The sequence below is a fragment of the Lolium perenne genome, chromosome 3 (assembly GCF_019359855.2).
Source record: "Lolium perenne isolate Kyuss_39 chromosome 3, Kyuss_2.0, whole genome shotgun sequence".
NCBI lineage: Eukaryota > Viridiplantae > Streptophyta > Magnoliopsida > Poales > Poaceae > Lolium > Lolium perenne.
In genome coordinates this window covers 47361174-47378080 of record NC_067246.2, presented here as the reverse complement: position 1 = coordinate 47378080, position 16907 = coordinate 47361174, and the positions used below count along the sequence as shown (strand labels likewise).

The 16907-nt window shown below is 41.5% G+C and overlaps 1 non-coding gene across 1 annotated transcript; it reads left to right on the top strand.

The window, feature by feature from the left end:
- Nucleotides 1-16318: 16318 nt before the first annotated feature.
- Nucleotides 16319-16422, top strand: LOC127346314 (small nucleolar RNA snoR103). The gene has a single exon (XR_007879480.1). It is a non-coding gene; the product is annotated as a small nucleolar RNA snoR103 (small nucleolar RNA).
- Nucleotides 16423-16907: the final 485 nt, after the last annotated feature.

Below are 16907 nucleotides of genomic sequence, written 5' to 3'. Positions count from 1 at the left end.
AGTAACGCAGCAGTATTTAGGAACAAGGCCTAGGGATTAGACTTTCACTAGTGGACACTCTCAACATTGATCACATAACAGAATAGATAAATGCATACTCTACACTTTTGTTGGATGATGAACGCATTGCATAGGATTACACGAACCCTCAATGCCGGAGTTAACAAGCTCCACAATTTGTTCATATTTTAGTAACCTTGTAGTGTAAGATAGATCAACAGATTAAACCAAGTACTAACATAGCATGCACACTGTCACCTTCATGCATATGTAGGAGGAATAGATCACATCAATATTATCATAGCAATAGTTAACTTCGCAATCTACAAGAGATCATGATCATAGCATAAACCAAGTACTAACACGGTGCACACACTGTCACCTTTACACACGTGCAGGAGGAATAGGACTACTTTAATAACATTGCTAGAGTAGCACATAGATGAATAGTGATACAAAACTCATATGAATCTCAATCATGTAAAGCAGCTCATGAGATTATTGTATTGAGGTACATGGAAGAGAGATGAACCACATAGCTACCGGTACAGCCCCGAGCCTCGATGGAGAACTACTCCCTCCTCATGGGAGCAGCAGCGGTGATGAAGATGGCGATGGAGATGGCAGCGGTGTCGATGGAGAAGCCTTCCGGGGGCACTTCCCCGCTCCGGCAGCGTGCCGGAACAGAGACTCCTGTCCCCCAGATCTTGGCCTCGCGATGGCGGCGGCTCTGGAAGGTTTCTGTGGGTTTCGTCGAACGTATCAGGGTTTTCGCGACGGAGGCTTTATATAGGCGAAGAGGCGGCGCAGGAGGGCTTCTGGGGGGCCACACCATATGGCGGCGCGGCCAGGGCCTGGGCCGCGCCGGCCTATGGTCTGGGGGCCCAGTGCCCCCCCTCTGGTCCTTCTCGTGTGTTCTGGATGCTTCCGGTGAAAATAGGAACCTGGGCGTTGATTTCGTCCGATTCCGAGAATATTTCGTTACTAGGATTTATGAAACCAAAAACAGCAGAAAACAGGAACTGGCACTTCGGCATCTTGTTAATAGGTTAGTTCCAGAAAATGCACGAATATGACATAAAGTGTGCATAAAACATGTAGATAACATCAATAATGTGGCATGGAACATAAGAAATTATCGATACGTCGGAGACGTATCAGCATCCCCAAGCTTAGTTCTGCTCGTCCCGAGCAGGTAAAACGATAACACAGATAATTTCTGGAGTGACATGCCATCATAATCTTGATCATACTATTTGTAAAGCATATGTAGTGAATGCAGCGATCAAAACAATGGTAATGACATGAGTAAACAACTGAATCATAAAGCAAAGACTTTTCATGAATAGTACTTAAAGACAAGCATCAATAAGTCTTGCATAAGAGTTAACTCATAAAGCAATAATTCAAAGTAGAGGCATTGAAGCAACACAAAGGAAGATGAAGTTTCAGCGGTTGCTTTCAACTTATAACATGTATATCTCATGGATATTATCAACATAGAGTAATATAATAAATGCAATATGCAAGTATGTAGGAATCAATGCACAGTTCACACAAGTGTTTGCTTCTTGAGGTGGAGAGAAATAGGTGAACTGACTCAACAATGAAAGTAAAAGAATGGTCCTCCATAGAGGAAAGCATCGATTGCTATATTTGTGCTAGAGCTTTGATTTTGAAAACATGAAACAATTTTGTCAACGGTAGTAATAAAGCATATGCATCATGTAAATTATATCTTATAAGTTGCAAGCCTCATGCATAGTGTACTAACAGTGCCCGCACCTTGTCCTAATTAGCTTGGACTACCGGATCATCACAATGCACTGTTTTAACCAAGTGTCACAAAGGGGTACCTCTATGCCGCCTGTACAAAGGTCTAAGGAGAAAGCTCGCATTGGATTTCTCGCTATTGATTATTCTTCAACTTAGACATCCATACCGGGACAACATAGACAACAGATAATGGACTCCTCTTTTATGCATAAGCATGTAACAACAATTAATAATTTTCTCATTTGAGATTGAGGATATTTGTCCAAAACTGAAACTTCCACCATGGATCATGGCTTTAGTTAGCGGCCCAATGTTCTTCTCTAACAATATGCATGCTTAACCATAAGGTGGTAGATCGCTCTTACTTCAAACAAGACGGACATGCATAGCAACTCACATGAAATTCAACAATGAATAGTTGATGGCGTCCCCAGTGAACATGGTTATCGCACAACAAGCAACTTAATAAGAGATAAAGTGCATAAGTACATATTCAATACCATAATAGTTTTTAGGCTATTTGTCCCATGAGCTATATATTGCAAAGGTGAATGATGGAATTTTAAAGGTAGCACTCAAGCAATTTACTTTGGAATGGCGGAAAATACCATGTAGTAGGTAGGTATGGTGGACACAAATGGCATAGTGGTTGGCTCAAGTATTTTGGATGCATGAGAAGTATTCCCTCTCGATACAAGGTTTAGGCTAGCAAGGCTTATTTGAAACAAACACAAGGATGAACCGGTGCAGCAAAACTCACATAAGAGACATATTGTAAACATTATAAGACTCTACATCGTCTTCCTTGTTGTTCAAACTCAATACTAGAAATTATCTAGACCTTAGAGAAACCAAATATGCAAACCAAATTTTAGCATGCTCTATGTATTTCTTCATTAATGGGTGCAAAGCATATGATGCAAGAGCTTAATCATGAGCACAACAATTGCCAAGTATCACATTACCCAAGACATTTATAGCAATTACTACATGTATCATTTTCCAATTCCAACCATATAACAATTTAACGAAGGAGAAACTTCGCCATGAATACTATGAGTAGAAACCAAGGACATACTTGTCCATATGCTACAGCGGAGCGTGTCTCTCTCCCATAAAGTGAATGCTAGGATCCATTTTATTCAAACAAAACAAAAAAAACAAAAACAAACCGACGCTCCAAGAAAAAGCACATAAGATGTGATGGAATAAAAATATAGTTTCAGGGGAGGAACCTGATAATGTTGTCGATGAAGAAGGGGATGCCTTGGGCATCCCCAAGCTTAGATGCTTGAGTCTTCTTGATATATGCAGGGGTGAACCACCGGGGCATCCCCAAGCTTAGAGCTTTCACTCTTCTTGATCATAGTATATCATCCTCCTCTCTTGACCCTTGAAAACTTCCTTCACACCAAACTCGAAACAAACTCATTAGAGGGTTAGTGCATAATCAAAAACTCACATGTTCAGAGGTGACACAATCATTCTTAACACTTCTGGACATTGCCCAAAGCTACTGGAAGGTAATGGAACAAAGAAATCCACCCAACACAGCGAAAGAAGCAATGCGAAATAAAAGGCAGAATCTGTCAAAACAGAACAGTTCGTAAAGATGAATTTTAAAATGGCACCAGACTTGCTCAGATGAAAATGCTCAAATTGAATGAAAGTTGCGTACATATCTGAGGATCACTCACGTAAATTGGCATAATTTTCTGAGTTACCTACAGAGAATTAGGCCCAGATTCGTGACAGCAAGAAAACAGTTTCTGCGCAGTAATCCAAATCTAGTATTGACTTTACTATCAAAGACTTTACTTGGCACAACAAAACACAAAACTAAGATAAGGAGAGGTTGCTACAGTAGTAAACAACTTCCAAGACACAAATATAAAACAAAGTACTGTAGCAAAATAACACATGGGTTATCTCCCAAGAAGTTCTTTCTTTATAGCCATTAAGATGGGCTCAGCAGTTTTAATGATGCACTCGCAAGAAATAGTATTTGAAGCAAAAGAGAGCATCAAGAGGCAAATTAAAAACACATTTAAGTCTAACATGCTTCCTATGCAAAGGAATCTTGTAAATAAACAAGTTCATGAAGAGCAAAGTAACAAGCATAGGAAGATAAAACACGAGTAACTTCAAAAATTTCAGCACATAGAGAGGTGTTTTAGTAACATGAAAATTTCTACAACCATATTTTCCTCTCTCATAATAACTTTCAGTAGCGTCATGAGCAAATTCAACAATATAACTATCACATAAAGCATTCTTATCATGAGTCTCATGCATAAAATTATTACTACTCCCAACATAAGCATAGTTATTCTTATTAATTGTAGTAGGAGCAAATTCAACAAAGTAGCTATCATTATTATTCTCATCAAGTGTAGGAGGCATAGTATTATCATCATAAAAATTACTCTCCATAGTAGGCGGCACTAAAAGACCAATATCATTATAATCATCATAAATAGGAGGCAAAGTATCATCAAAGAAAATTTTCTCCTCAATGCTTGGGGGACTAAAAATATCATGCTCATCAAAGCCAGCTTCCCCAAGCTTAGAATTTTCCATATCATTAGCAACAATGGTGTTCAAAGCATTCATACTAATATCATTGCTACTAGCATGCAAATAAGATTCCATGGGTTTTTTAATTTTCGCATTAAACCATTCATGTCTTGACTCAGGAAATAGAATAAAAAGCTCACAGATGTTGTCCATTATGCCTTACTAGTGTAAACAAGAAACAAAAAGATGCAATTGCAGGATCTAAAGGAAATAGCTTCGAGTACTTACAACGGCGAAAATAGCTTAGTAGCCGAGGTCCGGAGTGTGAGTACCTTTTACCTTTCCTCCCCGGCAACGGCGCCAGAAAAGTGCTTGATGTCTACGTTCCCCCTCCTTTCCTGTAGACAGTGTTGGGCCTCCAAGAGCAGAGGTTTGTAGAACAGCAGCAAGTTTTCCCTTAAGTGGATCACCCAAGGTTTATCGAACTCAGGGAGGAAGAGGTCAAAGATATCCCTCTCATGCAACCCTGCAACCACAAAGCAAGAAGTCTCTTGTGTCCCCAACACACCTAATAGGTGCACTAGTTCGGCGAAGAGATAGTGAAACACAGGTGGTATGAATATATATGAGCAAGAGCAACGGTGCCGTAAAAATACTTGATGCTGTCCAGGACTGGCGCGTGGTTGATGGTGGTAGTATTGCAGCAGTAGTAACACAGTGAAACAGTAAACAAGCAGTAGTAACGCAGCAGTATTTAGGAACAAGGCCTAGGGATTAGACTTTCACTAGTGGACACTCTCAACATTGATCACATAATAGAATAGATAAATGCATACTCTACACTTTTGTTGGATGATGAACGCATTGCGTAGGATTACACGAACCCTCAATGCCGGAGTTAACAAGCTCCACAATTTGTTCATATTTTAGTAACCTTGTAGTGTAAGATAGATCAACAGATTAAACCAAGTACTAACATAGCATGCACACTGTCACCTTCATGCATATGTAGGAGGAATAGATCACATCAATATTATCATAGCAATAGTTAACTTCGCAATCTACAAGAGATCATGATCATAGCATAAACCAAGTACTAACACGGTGCACACACTGTCACCTTTACACACGTGCAGGAGGAATAGGACTACTTTAATAACATTGCTAGAGTAGCACATAGATGAATAGTGATACAAAACTCATATGAATCTCAATCATGTAAAGCAGCTCATGAGATTATTGTATTGAGGTACATGGAAGAGAGATGAACCACATAGCTACCGGTACAGCCCCGAGCCTCGATGGAGAACTACTCCCTCCTCATGGGAGCAGCAGCGGTGATGAAGATGGCGATGGAGATGGCAGCGGTGTCGATGGAGAAGCCTTCCGGGGGCACTTCCCCGCTCCGGCAGCGTGCCGGAACAGAGACTCCTGTCCCCCAGATCTTGGCCTCGCGATGGCGGCGGCTCTGGAAGGTTTCTGTGGGTTTCGTCGAACGTATCAGGGTTTTCGCGACGGAGGCTTTATATAGGCGAAGAGGCGGCGCAGGAGGGCTTCTGGGGGGGCCACACCATATGGCGGCGCGGCCAGGGCCTGGGCCGCGCCGGCCTATGGTCTGGGGGCCCAGTGCCCCCCTCTGGTCCTTCTCGTGTGTTCTGGATGCTTCCGGTGAAAATAGGAACCTGGGCGTTGATTTCGTCCGATTCCGAGAATATTTCGTTACTAGGATTTCTGAAACCAAAAACAGCAGAAAACAGGAACTGGCACTTCGGCATCTTGTTAATAGGTTAGTTCCAGAAAATGCACGAATATGACATAAAGTGTGCATAAAACATGTAGATAACATCAATAATGTGGCATGGAACATAAGAAATTATCGATACGTCGGAGACGTATCAATAACCGATAGCACGCAGAGACGAGGATGTATTCCCGTGTTCCCTTCCTTTGCAAGAAGGTACGTCACGTTTGGAGGGGTGGAGGTCCCACGAAGGATTCCCCATGCCACGAAGGCTCACCCTATTCTCCGGAGCCTATCCCACGAAGGAATAGCTCGCTCACTTGTGGTAGACTTTGAGGTAGCCTCCAAACCTTCACAATCTTGTCAGGAGCAAATCCACAGCTCGGATGCTTCCAAACCACTCTTGCCCACCTAGGGTTTCCAAGGAACCCTAGGAAGCAAGCTTCTTGATGAATACAAGGGGGAATGAGATTTGGCTTGGTAGAACAGTAGATCGGGTCCTCCTCTATCATTTTCCCGGAGGGATTTGAGTTTGGGTGGAGGAGGAGGGAGATCTGAGGCTTTTGGTGTTTCTAGCAATGGAGTATGAGCGAGAGAGCTCAAGAACAGATTATAGTGTAGTGCCTACCCTCTCAGAGGTAGGAGAAGGGCTATTTATAGTGTCACTTGAAATATGGCCGTTGCTCACTTGACACATCAACTTTCTCCCGAGATTCCCGGTCAACCGGACCACAGACCGGACGGCCCGGCGCAGGGGCCGGTCGGACCGGGCCACAGACCGGACCCGCCGGTCCAAACCGGGCGGCAGGCCGGACCTCGACCGGAGCCTCGAAATGTCTTGCAGTACTCCTCCGGTTGTTGTCAGCGTAGGGCTCGGTCGCCGCCGGGGCGCCCGGTCCAGAGCCCGGTCAGACCGGGCAAGGAACCGGACACGCCGGTCCAAACCAGGCGGCAGACCGGAGCCCGACCGGGGGCCAGTTCGTGTCTTACAGTAAGTCGTCCGGTTGGCATCAGCGCAGGATCCGGTCGGCGCCGGAGCGCCCGGCCGTGCGCCCGGTTGACCGGGCGGCAGGCCGGAGCCAGCCGGCGCACGGTCCGGTCCAACCGGGACTCTGACCGGATTCCTGCTGTAGACCCCTTTTTGATTGTTGTCGAAGTGGGGGGTCTCCTTTAGCCTTCTTGTTCCTTTGATACACCATTTATGCCTCTTTGGCTAATACCTGGGATTATCCTTACAAACATGTATTAGGCCAAATACTCTAGCATGGTGTCATTGTTACCAAAATAATGGATAAGGGTAAAATACCCTTACACGTAGGAATAAATACTGAGGTGGATGAAAGAGAAAGATGAAAAAAAGACTTTGTCTTCTCTTAGCTAAGCGCATCTCTTAGCACAATCTCTCTCACAACAAATTTAGGATGTCTCGTTACTAAAGATAAAACTAAAAATCAACCCATTTTATATCATGTTTTATTGTTATATCTAGATTATGTAACATGATTAAGATAAGACAGTATTATCAACCATTGTACGTGTCCTAAAACATGTTTCACAAAACATGAGACATTGGGCGTACAATTCTTTTCTCTACTATATAAAAAGGAGGAACTGGTTCTGTTTCCTCCGGTCGAAAGTTTTGTCCTATATATTTCTCATCTGACCATTTTACCCTTCCACCACATCATCAAACAATGCATCAGCGTGCCATAAATGTTATCCACCATCAACGACCATGATTCATGGGATTACACATTTTTTTACGACCATTAGAAAGGTTTTTTTTCATCGCTCCCTCCCACGCGGGATTTTCGTCCATAACTCACGTAGAAGAAACCGGCAATATTTATAGCACACGCAGAAGAAACCGGATGAAACCGCCCAGGCTAAAGCAAATCATACAGAATCATTGTTTCTGTAGAAGAAAATCAATCGCGAATCCCCAATCCCACGACCATGGTCCTGAAATGACCCAGCGTACCACTGCATGGTGTAGTACACAAGTCGTTGACATAACACAAGTGAAACACCGTTCCACTCATATTACATCTCTCAGAGTGGTACAACAGAAACATATGCGAGTCCAAGGTATGTCTATAGAAGTACACACGAACTGTTTACATAAGATCAACATAGCCTCCTACTTTACAGTGAGGTAAAACTTCAAATAAAGCTCCAGAAGAACGACTCGTAGTCTATCTTATTGCTAACTCAAGCTTATGAGCTACTTGGCTTGCTATAGAAATCTAGCTACTTAGGTGCTAGGATTAGGGAAAGGTTCCCTTCTATTACTAGTCTAGGTTTCCATTATAGCTGATGCAGAAGTTGACTCCATTGACTTCTTTGATTGGATTCTTCATCTTGTTGCAGTTGATTCCTTTGTCTTCGAGTTCCACGGTAGTTTCTCCTTCGGTGCCTTGATCTAAGAAGGGGGTTCAAATGGGAGGGAATGAGTACGAGCGTACTCAGCAAGTTCATATTAGGAAATAGGTGTATCATGCACTAGCTACAGCCATAGACCAGAAAGTCATAGGCCAATGCAAGTTTTCATAAACATTTCTTCAAAAGGTTTATTTTAATCTGAAAACTATGCCCGTCAGTCTTCACAGGTTGACCAGAACTTCGTGGAGTTCCTTTCCTGCCGCGTTCGCAGTTCCCTTCCCGGAACAGGGAGTGACAGTCACAAGTCAGTATCCTCTGCAGAGGTGCGTTACTTTTCCCATAAGAGACCTTATCCTTGATACCTATCAGAGATGCATGCTCGTCCACACTTCCTTGGTGTGGGGCCAGGTGTAAGATCCAAGCCAATCACTGCCTTCTTCGCGACCCTGCAAACCCACCCTTTTGTCCACCCGTACACCCCCAATAGACTTCTCCCGGTAATACGGCTTTACTCACGGTGTACTTTGGACAATCCATCATAGACCGTAGAGCTCAACATCAAATATGGATGGGGATTTAAAAGGCTATCCCAACCTACGGCAGTGCCTCCAACACCCCGCAGCTCTACCAGTCCGTTGGCGTGCAGAAGGGAAAAGATACAGCTGACTTCCCCAGAGCCATTATAGATCTTATGGTCAACGCGATATGTACGACGCTAGAATCACTGGACGGCATTGGTACTTAGTCCTAGATGAGTAGTACCCATGCAATGGAACCTCCACCATATCAACACATACCATGGTTCCATTGCCCACCACATAGTCATATTCATAATTGTAAAATAATACTTTGCTTTTCAATGCATGAGTGGTAAGTATAGTACTTTGCATATAGTTTGATACAAATAATCAAATGACATGAGCAAGCGATGAACTTGCCTTTCTTGACTGCAAGATTATGCAGGCAAAAGCTTCGATACGTGAGAAGTCCAAATGCTGAAATACCATCATCGTCCGGTAAGGACAATGTTTAAAGAACTGGCAAAGATGCTATAATGCATAGTATGAGATGCAATCGTCCTGAGCGTAACCTAACCTCGATGATTTAGGATGTATGAGTTGTAAAGCTTTCTTTAGGGTTGGTTGCACTTTTAGAATGGTTCTCAAACAAGGTTCTTATTAGGGTTTGGTTATAAGACTAGCATATACACGTGATATAATACATCATAACAATCATACACACTAATAATAGTGGTGGAATAATATGTAAAGAACAGTTGTCAATTTTAAGTTCTACAGAACATGGTTGATGATTACTTGTATTATACTTCAAAATAATAAATTTTGAAGAACATGTTGTTTAAGAAATAATGAGTATTTCAAAGAAGGATTAGGGCTTCTAAGGTTTGATTGACATTTGTACTTCAAAAGAATAACTTTTGAAGAACAGGGTAAATAAGAACAAGAACTATTAAAAATAGGAGCTATGGTTTCTAGGGTTTACTATTAGATTCATTTAGTTCTCTAATAGGAACTAGTTGGGTTCTTAACTTGGAATGGGTTTCTATGTAGCAAGTATTGGTAGGGTTATTACCATGGTTTCTTCTAAGCATCATATCAAAGGATGATTATCAAGGTGTTGCTATGAGTTAAGGTTTACTATGATCTCACAATTGCTTTACTAAATAATCTCTAATGGTTTCTAAGCTAAGTGGCTTATCGTTTCCTAAGTAGGGTTTAGTGGAATAGAAGCATGTGTTGTGTGTTGCTACATAAGGTTGGTACTAGGGTTTATCTTATGGTTCTACTAGGGTTTAATGATTGAGGTTTATCCTAATGGTATGGTATATAGGAGTGGTGATCAATGGTACTAATCCAATTAACAAGTTAGGGTTTGCTCCTAAGTGATACTAGTGAATCATATAGGTTTTAATTAAGAATAAAGACATGAAATGATGACTCATGTGAATTGGTTCTATGTTGGTGGATCATGACTTGTATTTGTTGGTCACATAATAAGGTTCTCTATGTAAGGTGGAATTCACATGATCACATGTGATAAGCAACTAGGGTTTTAGGGTTAAAGCATTTTCAAATGATCACATAAAATAATGGGATCCAGATTCTAACTTATAATAAAACTAGGGTTCTAAATTATGATCCAATTCTTAAAGTAGTACTTGGTACTAGAATTAATGTGATTAAGTACTTTGCACCAAATTAATAATAGCCTTATCATTTAATTATTTTAAAAGGTTTAAAAATTAAGACAAATTTGAGTTAGGGTTTAATTTTCAGAATTAGGGTTTTATAATTATCAATAATATTTAAGTGGAAGCAATTATGATAAAGAAAATTAATCTTAACATTTTACTTAGTTACTAAATAGTTATTATTTACTTTTGAAACTTCACTAATTATTGAATTCAAATTATGTTTTAAATAAGTGGAAAGGCATAATTAATAAAGTTAAAAAATAAGTGAATTTTTATTTTGACACACATTTTTGTTTTATATTTTATTTGAATAGAGTTTATTTTTGTGAGCATTTTGATATATTATTCATATTTTTCTGAGTTGAAATGAATTTTGTATGATTTTACAAAGTATCAGTGATTTTCTGGAATTTATAAATAAGGGAAAACACTAAACATACCCGGACAGAGCTAACCCTGTCCACAGACAGGTGGGTCCTGTGCCAGGTCACCTGCCTCGTTGGCAGTTGACTGGGTCAAAAAGGTCAACGGGTCCCACTGCCACGTCGACATCACAGGCGGCTTGACGCCGGCGAGTCAGAGCGCGACGGCGACGCCGATTCTGGGCTCCCCGAGATGTGCGGCTAGTACTAATCGACTCCCCTTGATCTACTGAGCATGACTGTGGTGATGGTTTACCGAAATACTCACCGGAGCATCGCCGGAGAAGACATCCGTGGCGGCGCTGCTCCGGCCAAGCGGCTAACTCGAGCTAGGGATGATACTAGGAAGCGAGAGTTGGCTCTAATGATGCGCAAGCTCACCGTGAGGTTTGATGGTGTGGTTGGCGACGACGATGGCTGCCGGAGTTGATCAGAAAATCACCGATTCCGGCGAGGTACTGAGAAAGGGAATGACCAAATTCGTCCTGCACCTTGCTCCCCTTGACGATTGCTTGCACCCAGATGATCTACACGCCAAGGCGCACCTCCTCGACCTAACGGTGGACTCTGGGGTGGCTTCTATCAACGGCTAGCCGGAGAACTAGCCGGCCATGGCAGTGGTTCCAGTGAGAGATAGAGAGGGCTAGAGATGGATTGGATGGGCGGCGAAAAACAAGGACTACCCGGCGGTTCTCCCTTCCTATTTATAGGCCATGGCTAGGTCAGAATCGTCGGCGCATCGCCAAAGACGGTGCGGATATGGCGACGAGGATGAACTCGATCCGGGCGCGAATCTTGGCACGTTTGGGATAGGCTCGGATGCGAGAATGCTTGTACGAGGTTCAGAGATCGTCTGCGACGTCCGGAGTGAGCTTATCCACGACGAGGACGTGGCCAGAGCTCCTCTCTGCGCTGTCGACGCCGTGGAGGAAGACGAAGACGATGACTTGACTCGCACGAATTTTGAAGCAAGCTGAAACGGTATCTGGCCTTGGGCTGGACTGCTCCTGGGCTTTGATGGGCTGCTGTTGGGGTAGGCTTCGGGCTGCTGCGGTCCAGGTAAGGTAAGTCCTCTCTCTCTTCTCTTTTCTATTTATTTTCTGTTTTATTTTCTGAATTGAATTTGTTATTTGAATTCAAATTTGAATTCTGTTTTGTTTTGCAGGTCCTAAAATACTTGAATATCAATATCACTTCATGATAATACTAACTGCATAGTTCTTTTGTTTACACAACTATTTAATAGATGATTAACTTGGTTTTCTTGTGAGGTGTATTTTAAAATGTTAAAATGGATTTAAGGGTTTTTCTAAATTCCTATTTAATTCAGGAACCAAACCTGTTTGATTGATTTGAAAATTTATAACAGATGCATAGTAAACATGTTATTAGGTTTTGTTATAACTTAACAATATTAATTGTAAATGGTAATGAGAATGAGATGAATTCATCATTCTATGTGAAGGATTATTTCTAAGATTGGGGCACATGGTTGGATAAACTCTATTTGTGTAACAATCTTGCTTAGCTACTTCTAGCTTAACTTATTTAGAATAGATTCTACACTCCTCATAGTCAATTCACTTTCTAAGGTGATGGTTCAATTATGACACAATATTCCATTTGGCAACTAAGCAAGGTAATTGGAAGTCACAGTAGAATTGGATATTGGTTTCACTCTACTCACCAAGTGGCATTTAGGCCCTAGGTATATATGGCTTGGTTTATACTTGTGATCCATGATACACAAGTTATAACATATTATTTTATGTGGGTTGGATCCTATGTGAAAAGGTTTAGGGTTTTGGGTAATGCTTCACTAGTTGAAGTTTAAATAGGCATGAGGATTGGTTTGGGTATTACTAGTGAATTACTTATTATTTCCTGAGAAGGATGAGATCTATGGATCACATATATAGGTTTAACTTATCATCTCAATTTATAAGGTAAGATCATGCATTAGACAAGATCTACTCATTCCTCATTAATCCCTCTTTAATATTCCTCTCATCACACTCATCCTAGATTCTTAGGGTTTATAATTAATACCAAGTTGTGATGATTATGGAATTGGTTTCCTAAAGTATTGCTAATGGAATAGGGTTCTCACCTCCAAGATCATATATTGACTTGAACAACTAGGATTAGTACTTCTCTCATATTCTTGTATGAACATGTCTATGGTTAGTATTATAACTTCTCTCACTTCTCAATGGCTTGGAATATCCTAAGGTCCTACTCAAGAGATGATGATATGATCCTCTAAATATATGGTTTACCTAGGAATTCTACCTTGGTATCTTCTGTAGCTTGTTCTTCAGGAAATATGGTAAACTTACATCTTGTGGTATGCCTCCACCTCCTAGCTTCTTCATCTTGATCCTAGCTAATTCACATGGAGTGGCTCTATGTGTTTGTTCCCATCTATCATGGTACTTGATGAGCAAATGGATGAAGGGTGTGGATCTATTTATAGGCTTGGGTAAGCTCTAGTATCATGACACATGGGTGGTGACTCTTGTGTTGGTTAGATGAGTAAGGTGCTTGGTTGCCATGCCCTCATCCATAGCAATCCTTTGAGCATGAGGTGGCATAGCTTGGAAAGCAAGTCATGTAGATAGTTTCATCCTATGTGGCATGATCATTATCCTCTCATATGATTTATTTTTGGGTAGCCAAGTGGCATTTGGTACTAATATCTTGTGAATGCTTTTATACTTGTGGATAGTGCACCATATCATGTATGATTGGATTTATGTTTTAATATTGGTCAAAAGGTCAAGGTTGAGTGTTATTTCTCAATTTTGGATAGTTAGTGTTTGATTTCACCAAGGCATGATCATATGAGTTTCAAAATACTCATAGTTAGTTTTATTCAAATAGTTTGAACTATAATTCGTAATGTAAACGGATTTAGTTTTATGATATTCCATATGTTTAATAAGTTATGATTTAAATAAGAATGGGTGGCTTTTATGCACTTTAGACCCTGTGGTCTACCTTATTGGGTAATAAGTTTAGAAGTGAATTAAATTACAAACAAAGGTAGTTGCTAACTTTTAAGTATTAATAAGTGAGCGTTTGATTCTTAGAGAATGTGTTGTGGTAAGGAATACCATGTTATTATCCTTTATAAGATTTGGTATTTGATCCTCACTTATAGTGTTGTGTAATAGTTCTAATTCCATTTGATCTAGCCCATAGATCAAATCATCTCTACCCAAAAATAAGGTTTTAGCAAAGATCACAGTGAAGCTTATAGCGCTTGCCTTGATGATCTACTTCAGTTCCAGCAAGTCAAGTGAAACTTCAGTTACTGTGGTAAGTTTTATTTGAAACGCGAAAATTCCCCGGATTTTCTATGCATGAATGCAATGCACACTTTGGTGTTCTCTCATTTTATAGCCTCTAAACCTGAGATATTACAGGTCCCCAGCCGTACGCCGCCTTCCTCCTGCCACGGCGCGAAAGCCTAACTCCATCGATCTACCCCACCGACCCCAGCTTCATTGCCTAGCAAACACCAGCACCAACCGGGCAATCGCTGGTGGCGCAGCTCAACCCCATAGCCGTCGCGGTCCAGGAGGGGGCCAAGGCGAACGCGGAGCGGTGCGCCATTCGCGATGCTCGACCATCGCTCAACATCACGTCACAGGCCTTGGAGAGGATGCATCACTCATCACCGGAAGAAGACGACCCGGACTCGGTGGATTCCATGGTCGGGGAAGGGCACGCTGCACACCACAACAGGAGCGTGGACAGGCAACACGGCAGGGGCGTCTTCGGCGGCCCACAGGCTCGCATCGCCTCACGCGGGTATGGAGCGCAACATGACTCAGGGCTGCGCGGGTTTTCAGGGCGGCGGTGGTTTGGGAGGCACATGCGGCAGTGTTCTCCGAGGCGTTGGCGTCGGCGGTGGATCTTGCCGGTGCGAAGATTTCTAGTGGGCGAACCGCTGCTAGACAAGATTTACCTGATGTGATGGTGTGTGATGCACTCTTCTCCCCCGCTCACCAATTCTTCTCTCTGCACGGTGAGGTGTGGCGCAGCAGCTTCGGCCTCCGGGGGCTAATCTGGGTTTGCAATCAGACTTAGTTCCCTTGCACTAAATAAGTTTTCTTGTTGATGAGTTTTAGCTTCTTGCACTGACTCAAATTTCCAGGCAGGTGTTATGTACTAAATATAGTCTTCGTTTGGGTAAGTTTGGGAAATCCTGATGGAAGCAACGCAGCCATGGTTGCTATTCCACAATAACAGGGAATCAGGAGGAAAGAGGTGTACTTATTGACTTTTGTGGAGAAGAAACATCACTACATCAGCCATGCAAAGAGAACGAGCTGACTTGGGAGTTACAGATACGAATGCTAGGTAAGAAGAAACAACAACATAATCTGCTCCATTTAATCAGGTGGAACAACTTCTTACATGAACTTCAAATCACCGGGTGGAGTTACAGTTAAATCCATGGGATCTGCACTCGTGTAGAACTTGTTTTGCTTTACAAACTGAACTTATATTTCACTTTTTGGGGGAGTGCAGGGCTGCAGGCAATGTTGCACAATGTGCATGCCCACCTTGTAGTCTGGACTCGCCAGTATGGCGACTGTAAATGTGATGGCTATGAGGAGAATCATAATTCAATGAATTGTAACAGGTACCTTCTTTTTATCTCAAAAACATGCATTGTTTTGGGTGAAATCAAGACAGAGACACTTGAAATACCATACAAAATTATCCATCTTATTCATAAAATATGAGAATAAGATTCTTTGCATTATTTCAGAGACTTCTATGGCATTTTGTGCCATGTTATTTCTCCTGAGCTGCCATGCTGGTTTGTTTATACCAAAACGTACCAAGAGATGTTCAAGAAAATTCTAGGTGCAGGTGCTTGGTGACTTAATCGCTGATTCATGTACCTGGGAAGTTGTCATCTTCTTGAAGTAGAGATAAAAGTTCATCTAATTCTAAGTTTGTTTGAATTGTCAAAGGGATCAGGTGCTACATGTCTGCAATGCTATATCTATTTAGTGTTAAATAATATTGGGTAATGGTTACCATCAGTTTAAGAAATATTCATTTCTTTGATTGATCCCGATATCAGAAATGAATATGAGCGAGGAGTGTTAGATGGACTGTAGCATTAGCCGTGAACTGATTTAGCATTCGTGCAACGTAACCCAAATTGCTAATTCATATTACCGATAATTTTATAATAATCAAATTACTTCTAACATCATCTGATTGTAATGTGTGTTTCTCCCACTCAGTAGTGTTTTCTTGTAAATATGGACAAAGAGTAATGTTGGAGGAATTTAAGTGAGTATTCTGTGAGTTCGTACATGCTCATAAATGACTATCACACATGCATTCTTGGAGACTAGAACCAGTCAAAATATGTGTAAATCTGTTCATGAATGCTGGCACTATCTCTATAATGAATTTCATGACATTATTATTTTTTGCTATGAAAAATATCCTTTTATGAATTACGGTCTCACGGAGTGGGGTATGGCGGTGGCAATGGTGGTGGAGTGGGGTGCGGGTGCCGATTGCTGCTTGAATTAAATGGTAAACCATATTTTAGGTTTTTCTTCCGAATTGGCCAGATAAAATGGTAATCAATATGTTTTCTTTTCAAATGATATAGAGTTGAAATTGATCACATGTTTACTACTTGGCCGCTGACTTTCGGGGAAAGGTTGTGAAGATATGCATTGTTTATCTTGTTATTTTGTTCCTGGGATCAGAGGAGCCATTAGTCCTAACTCCTAACCCATATGTTCTGTAGCATCCCAAAAATTCAAAACAAAATAAATGAATTTCACTAGCTCCAAATTTTGGAACCAACAAA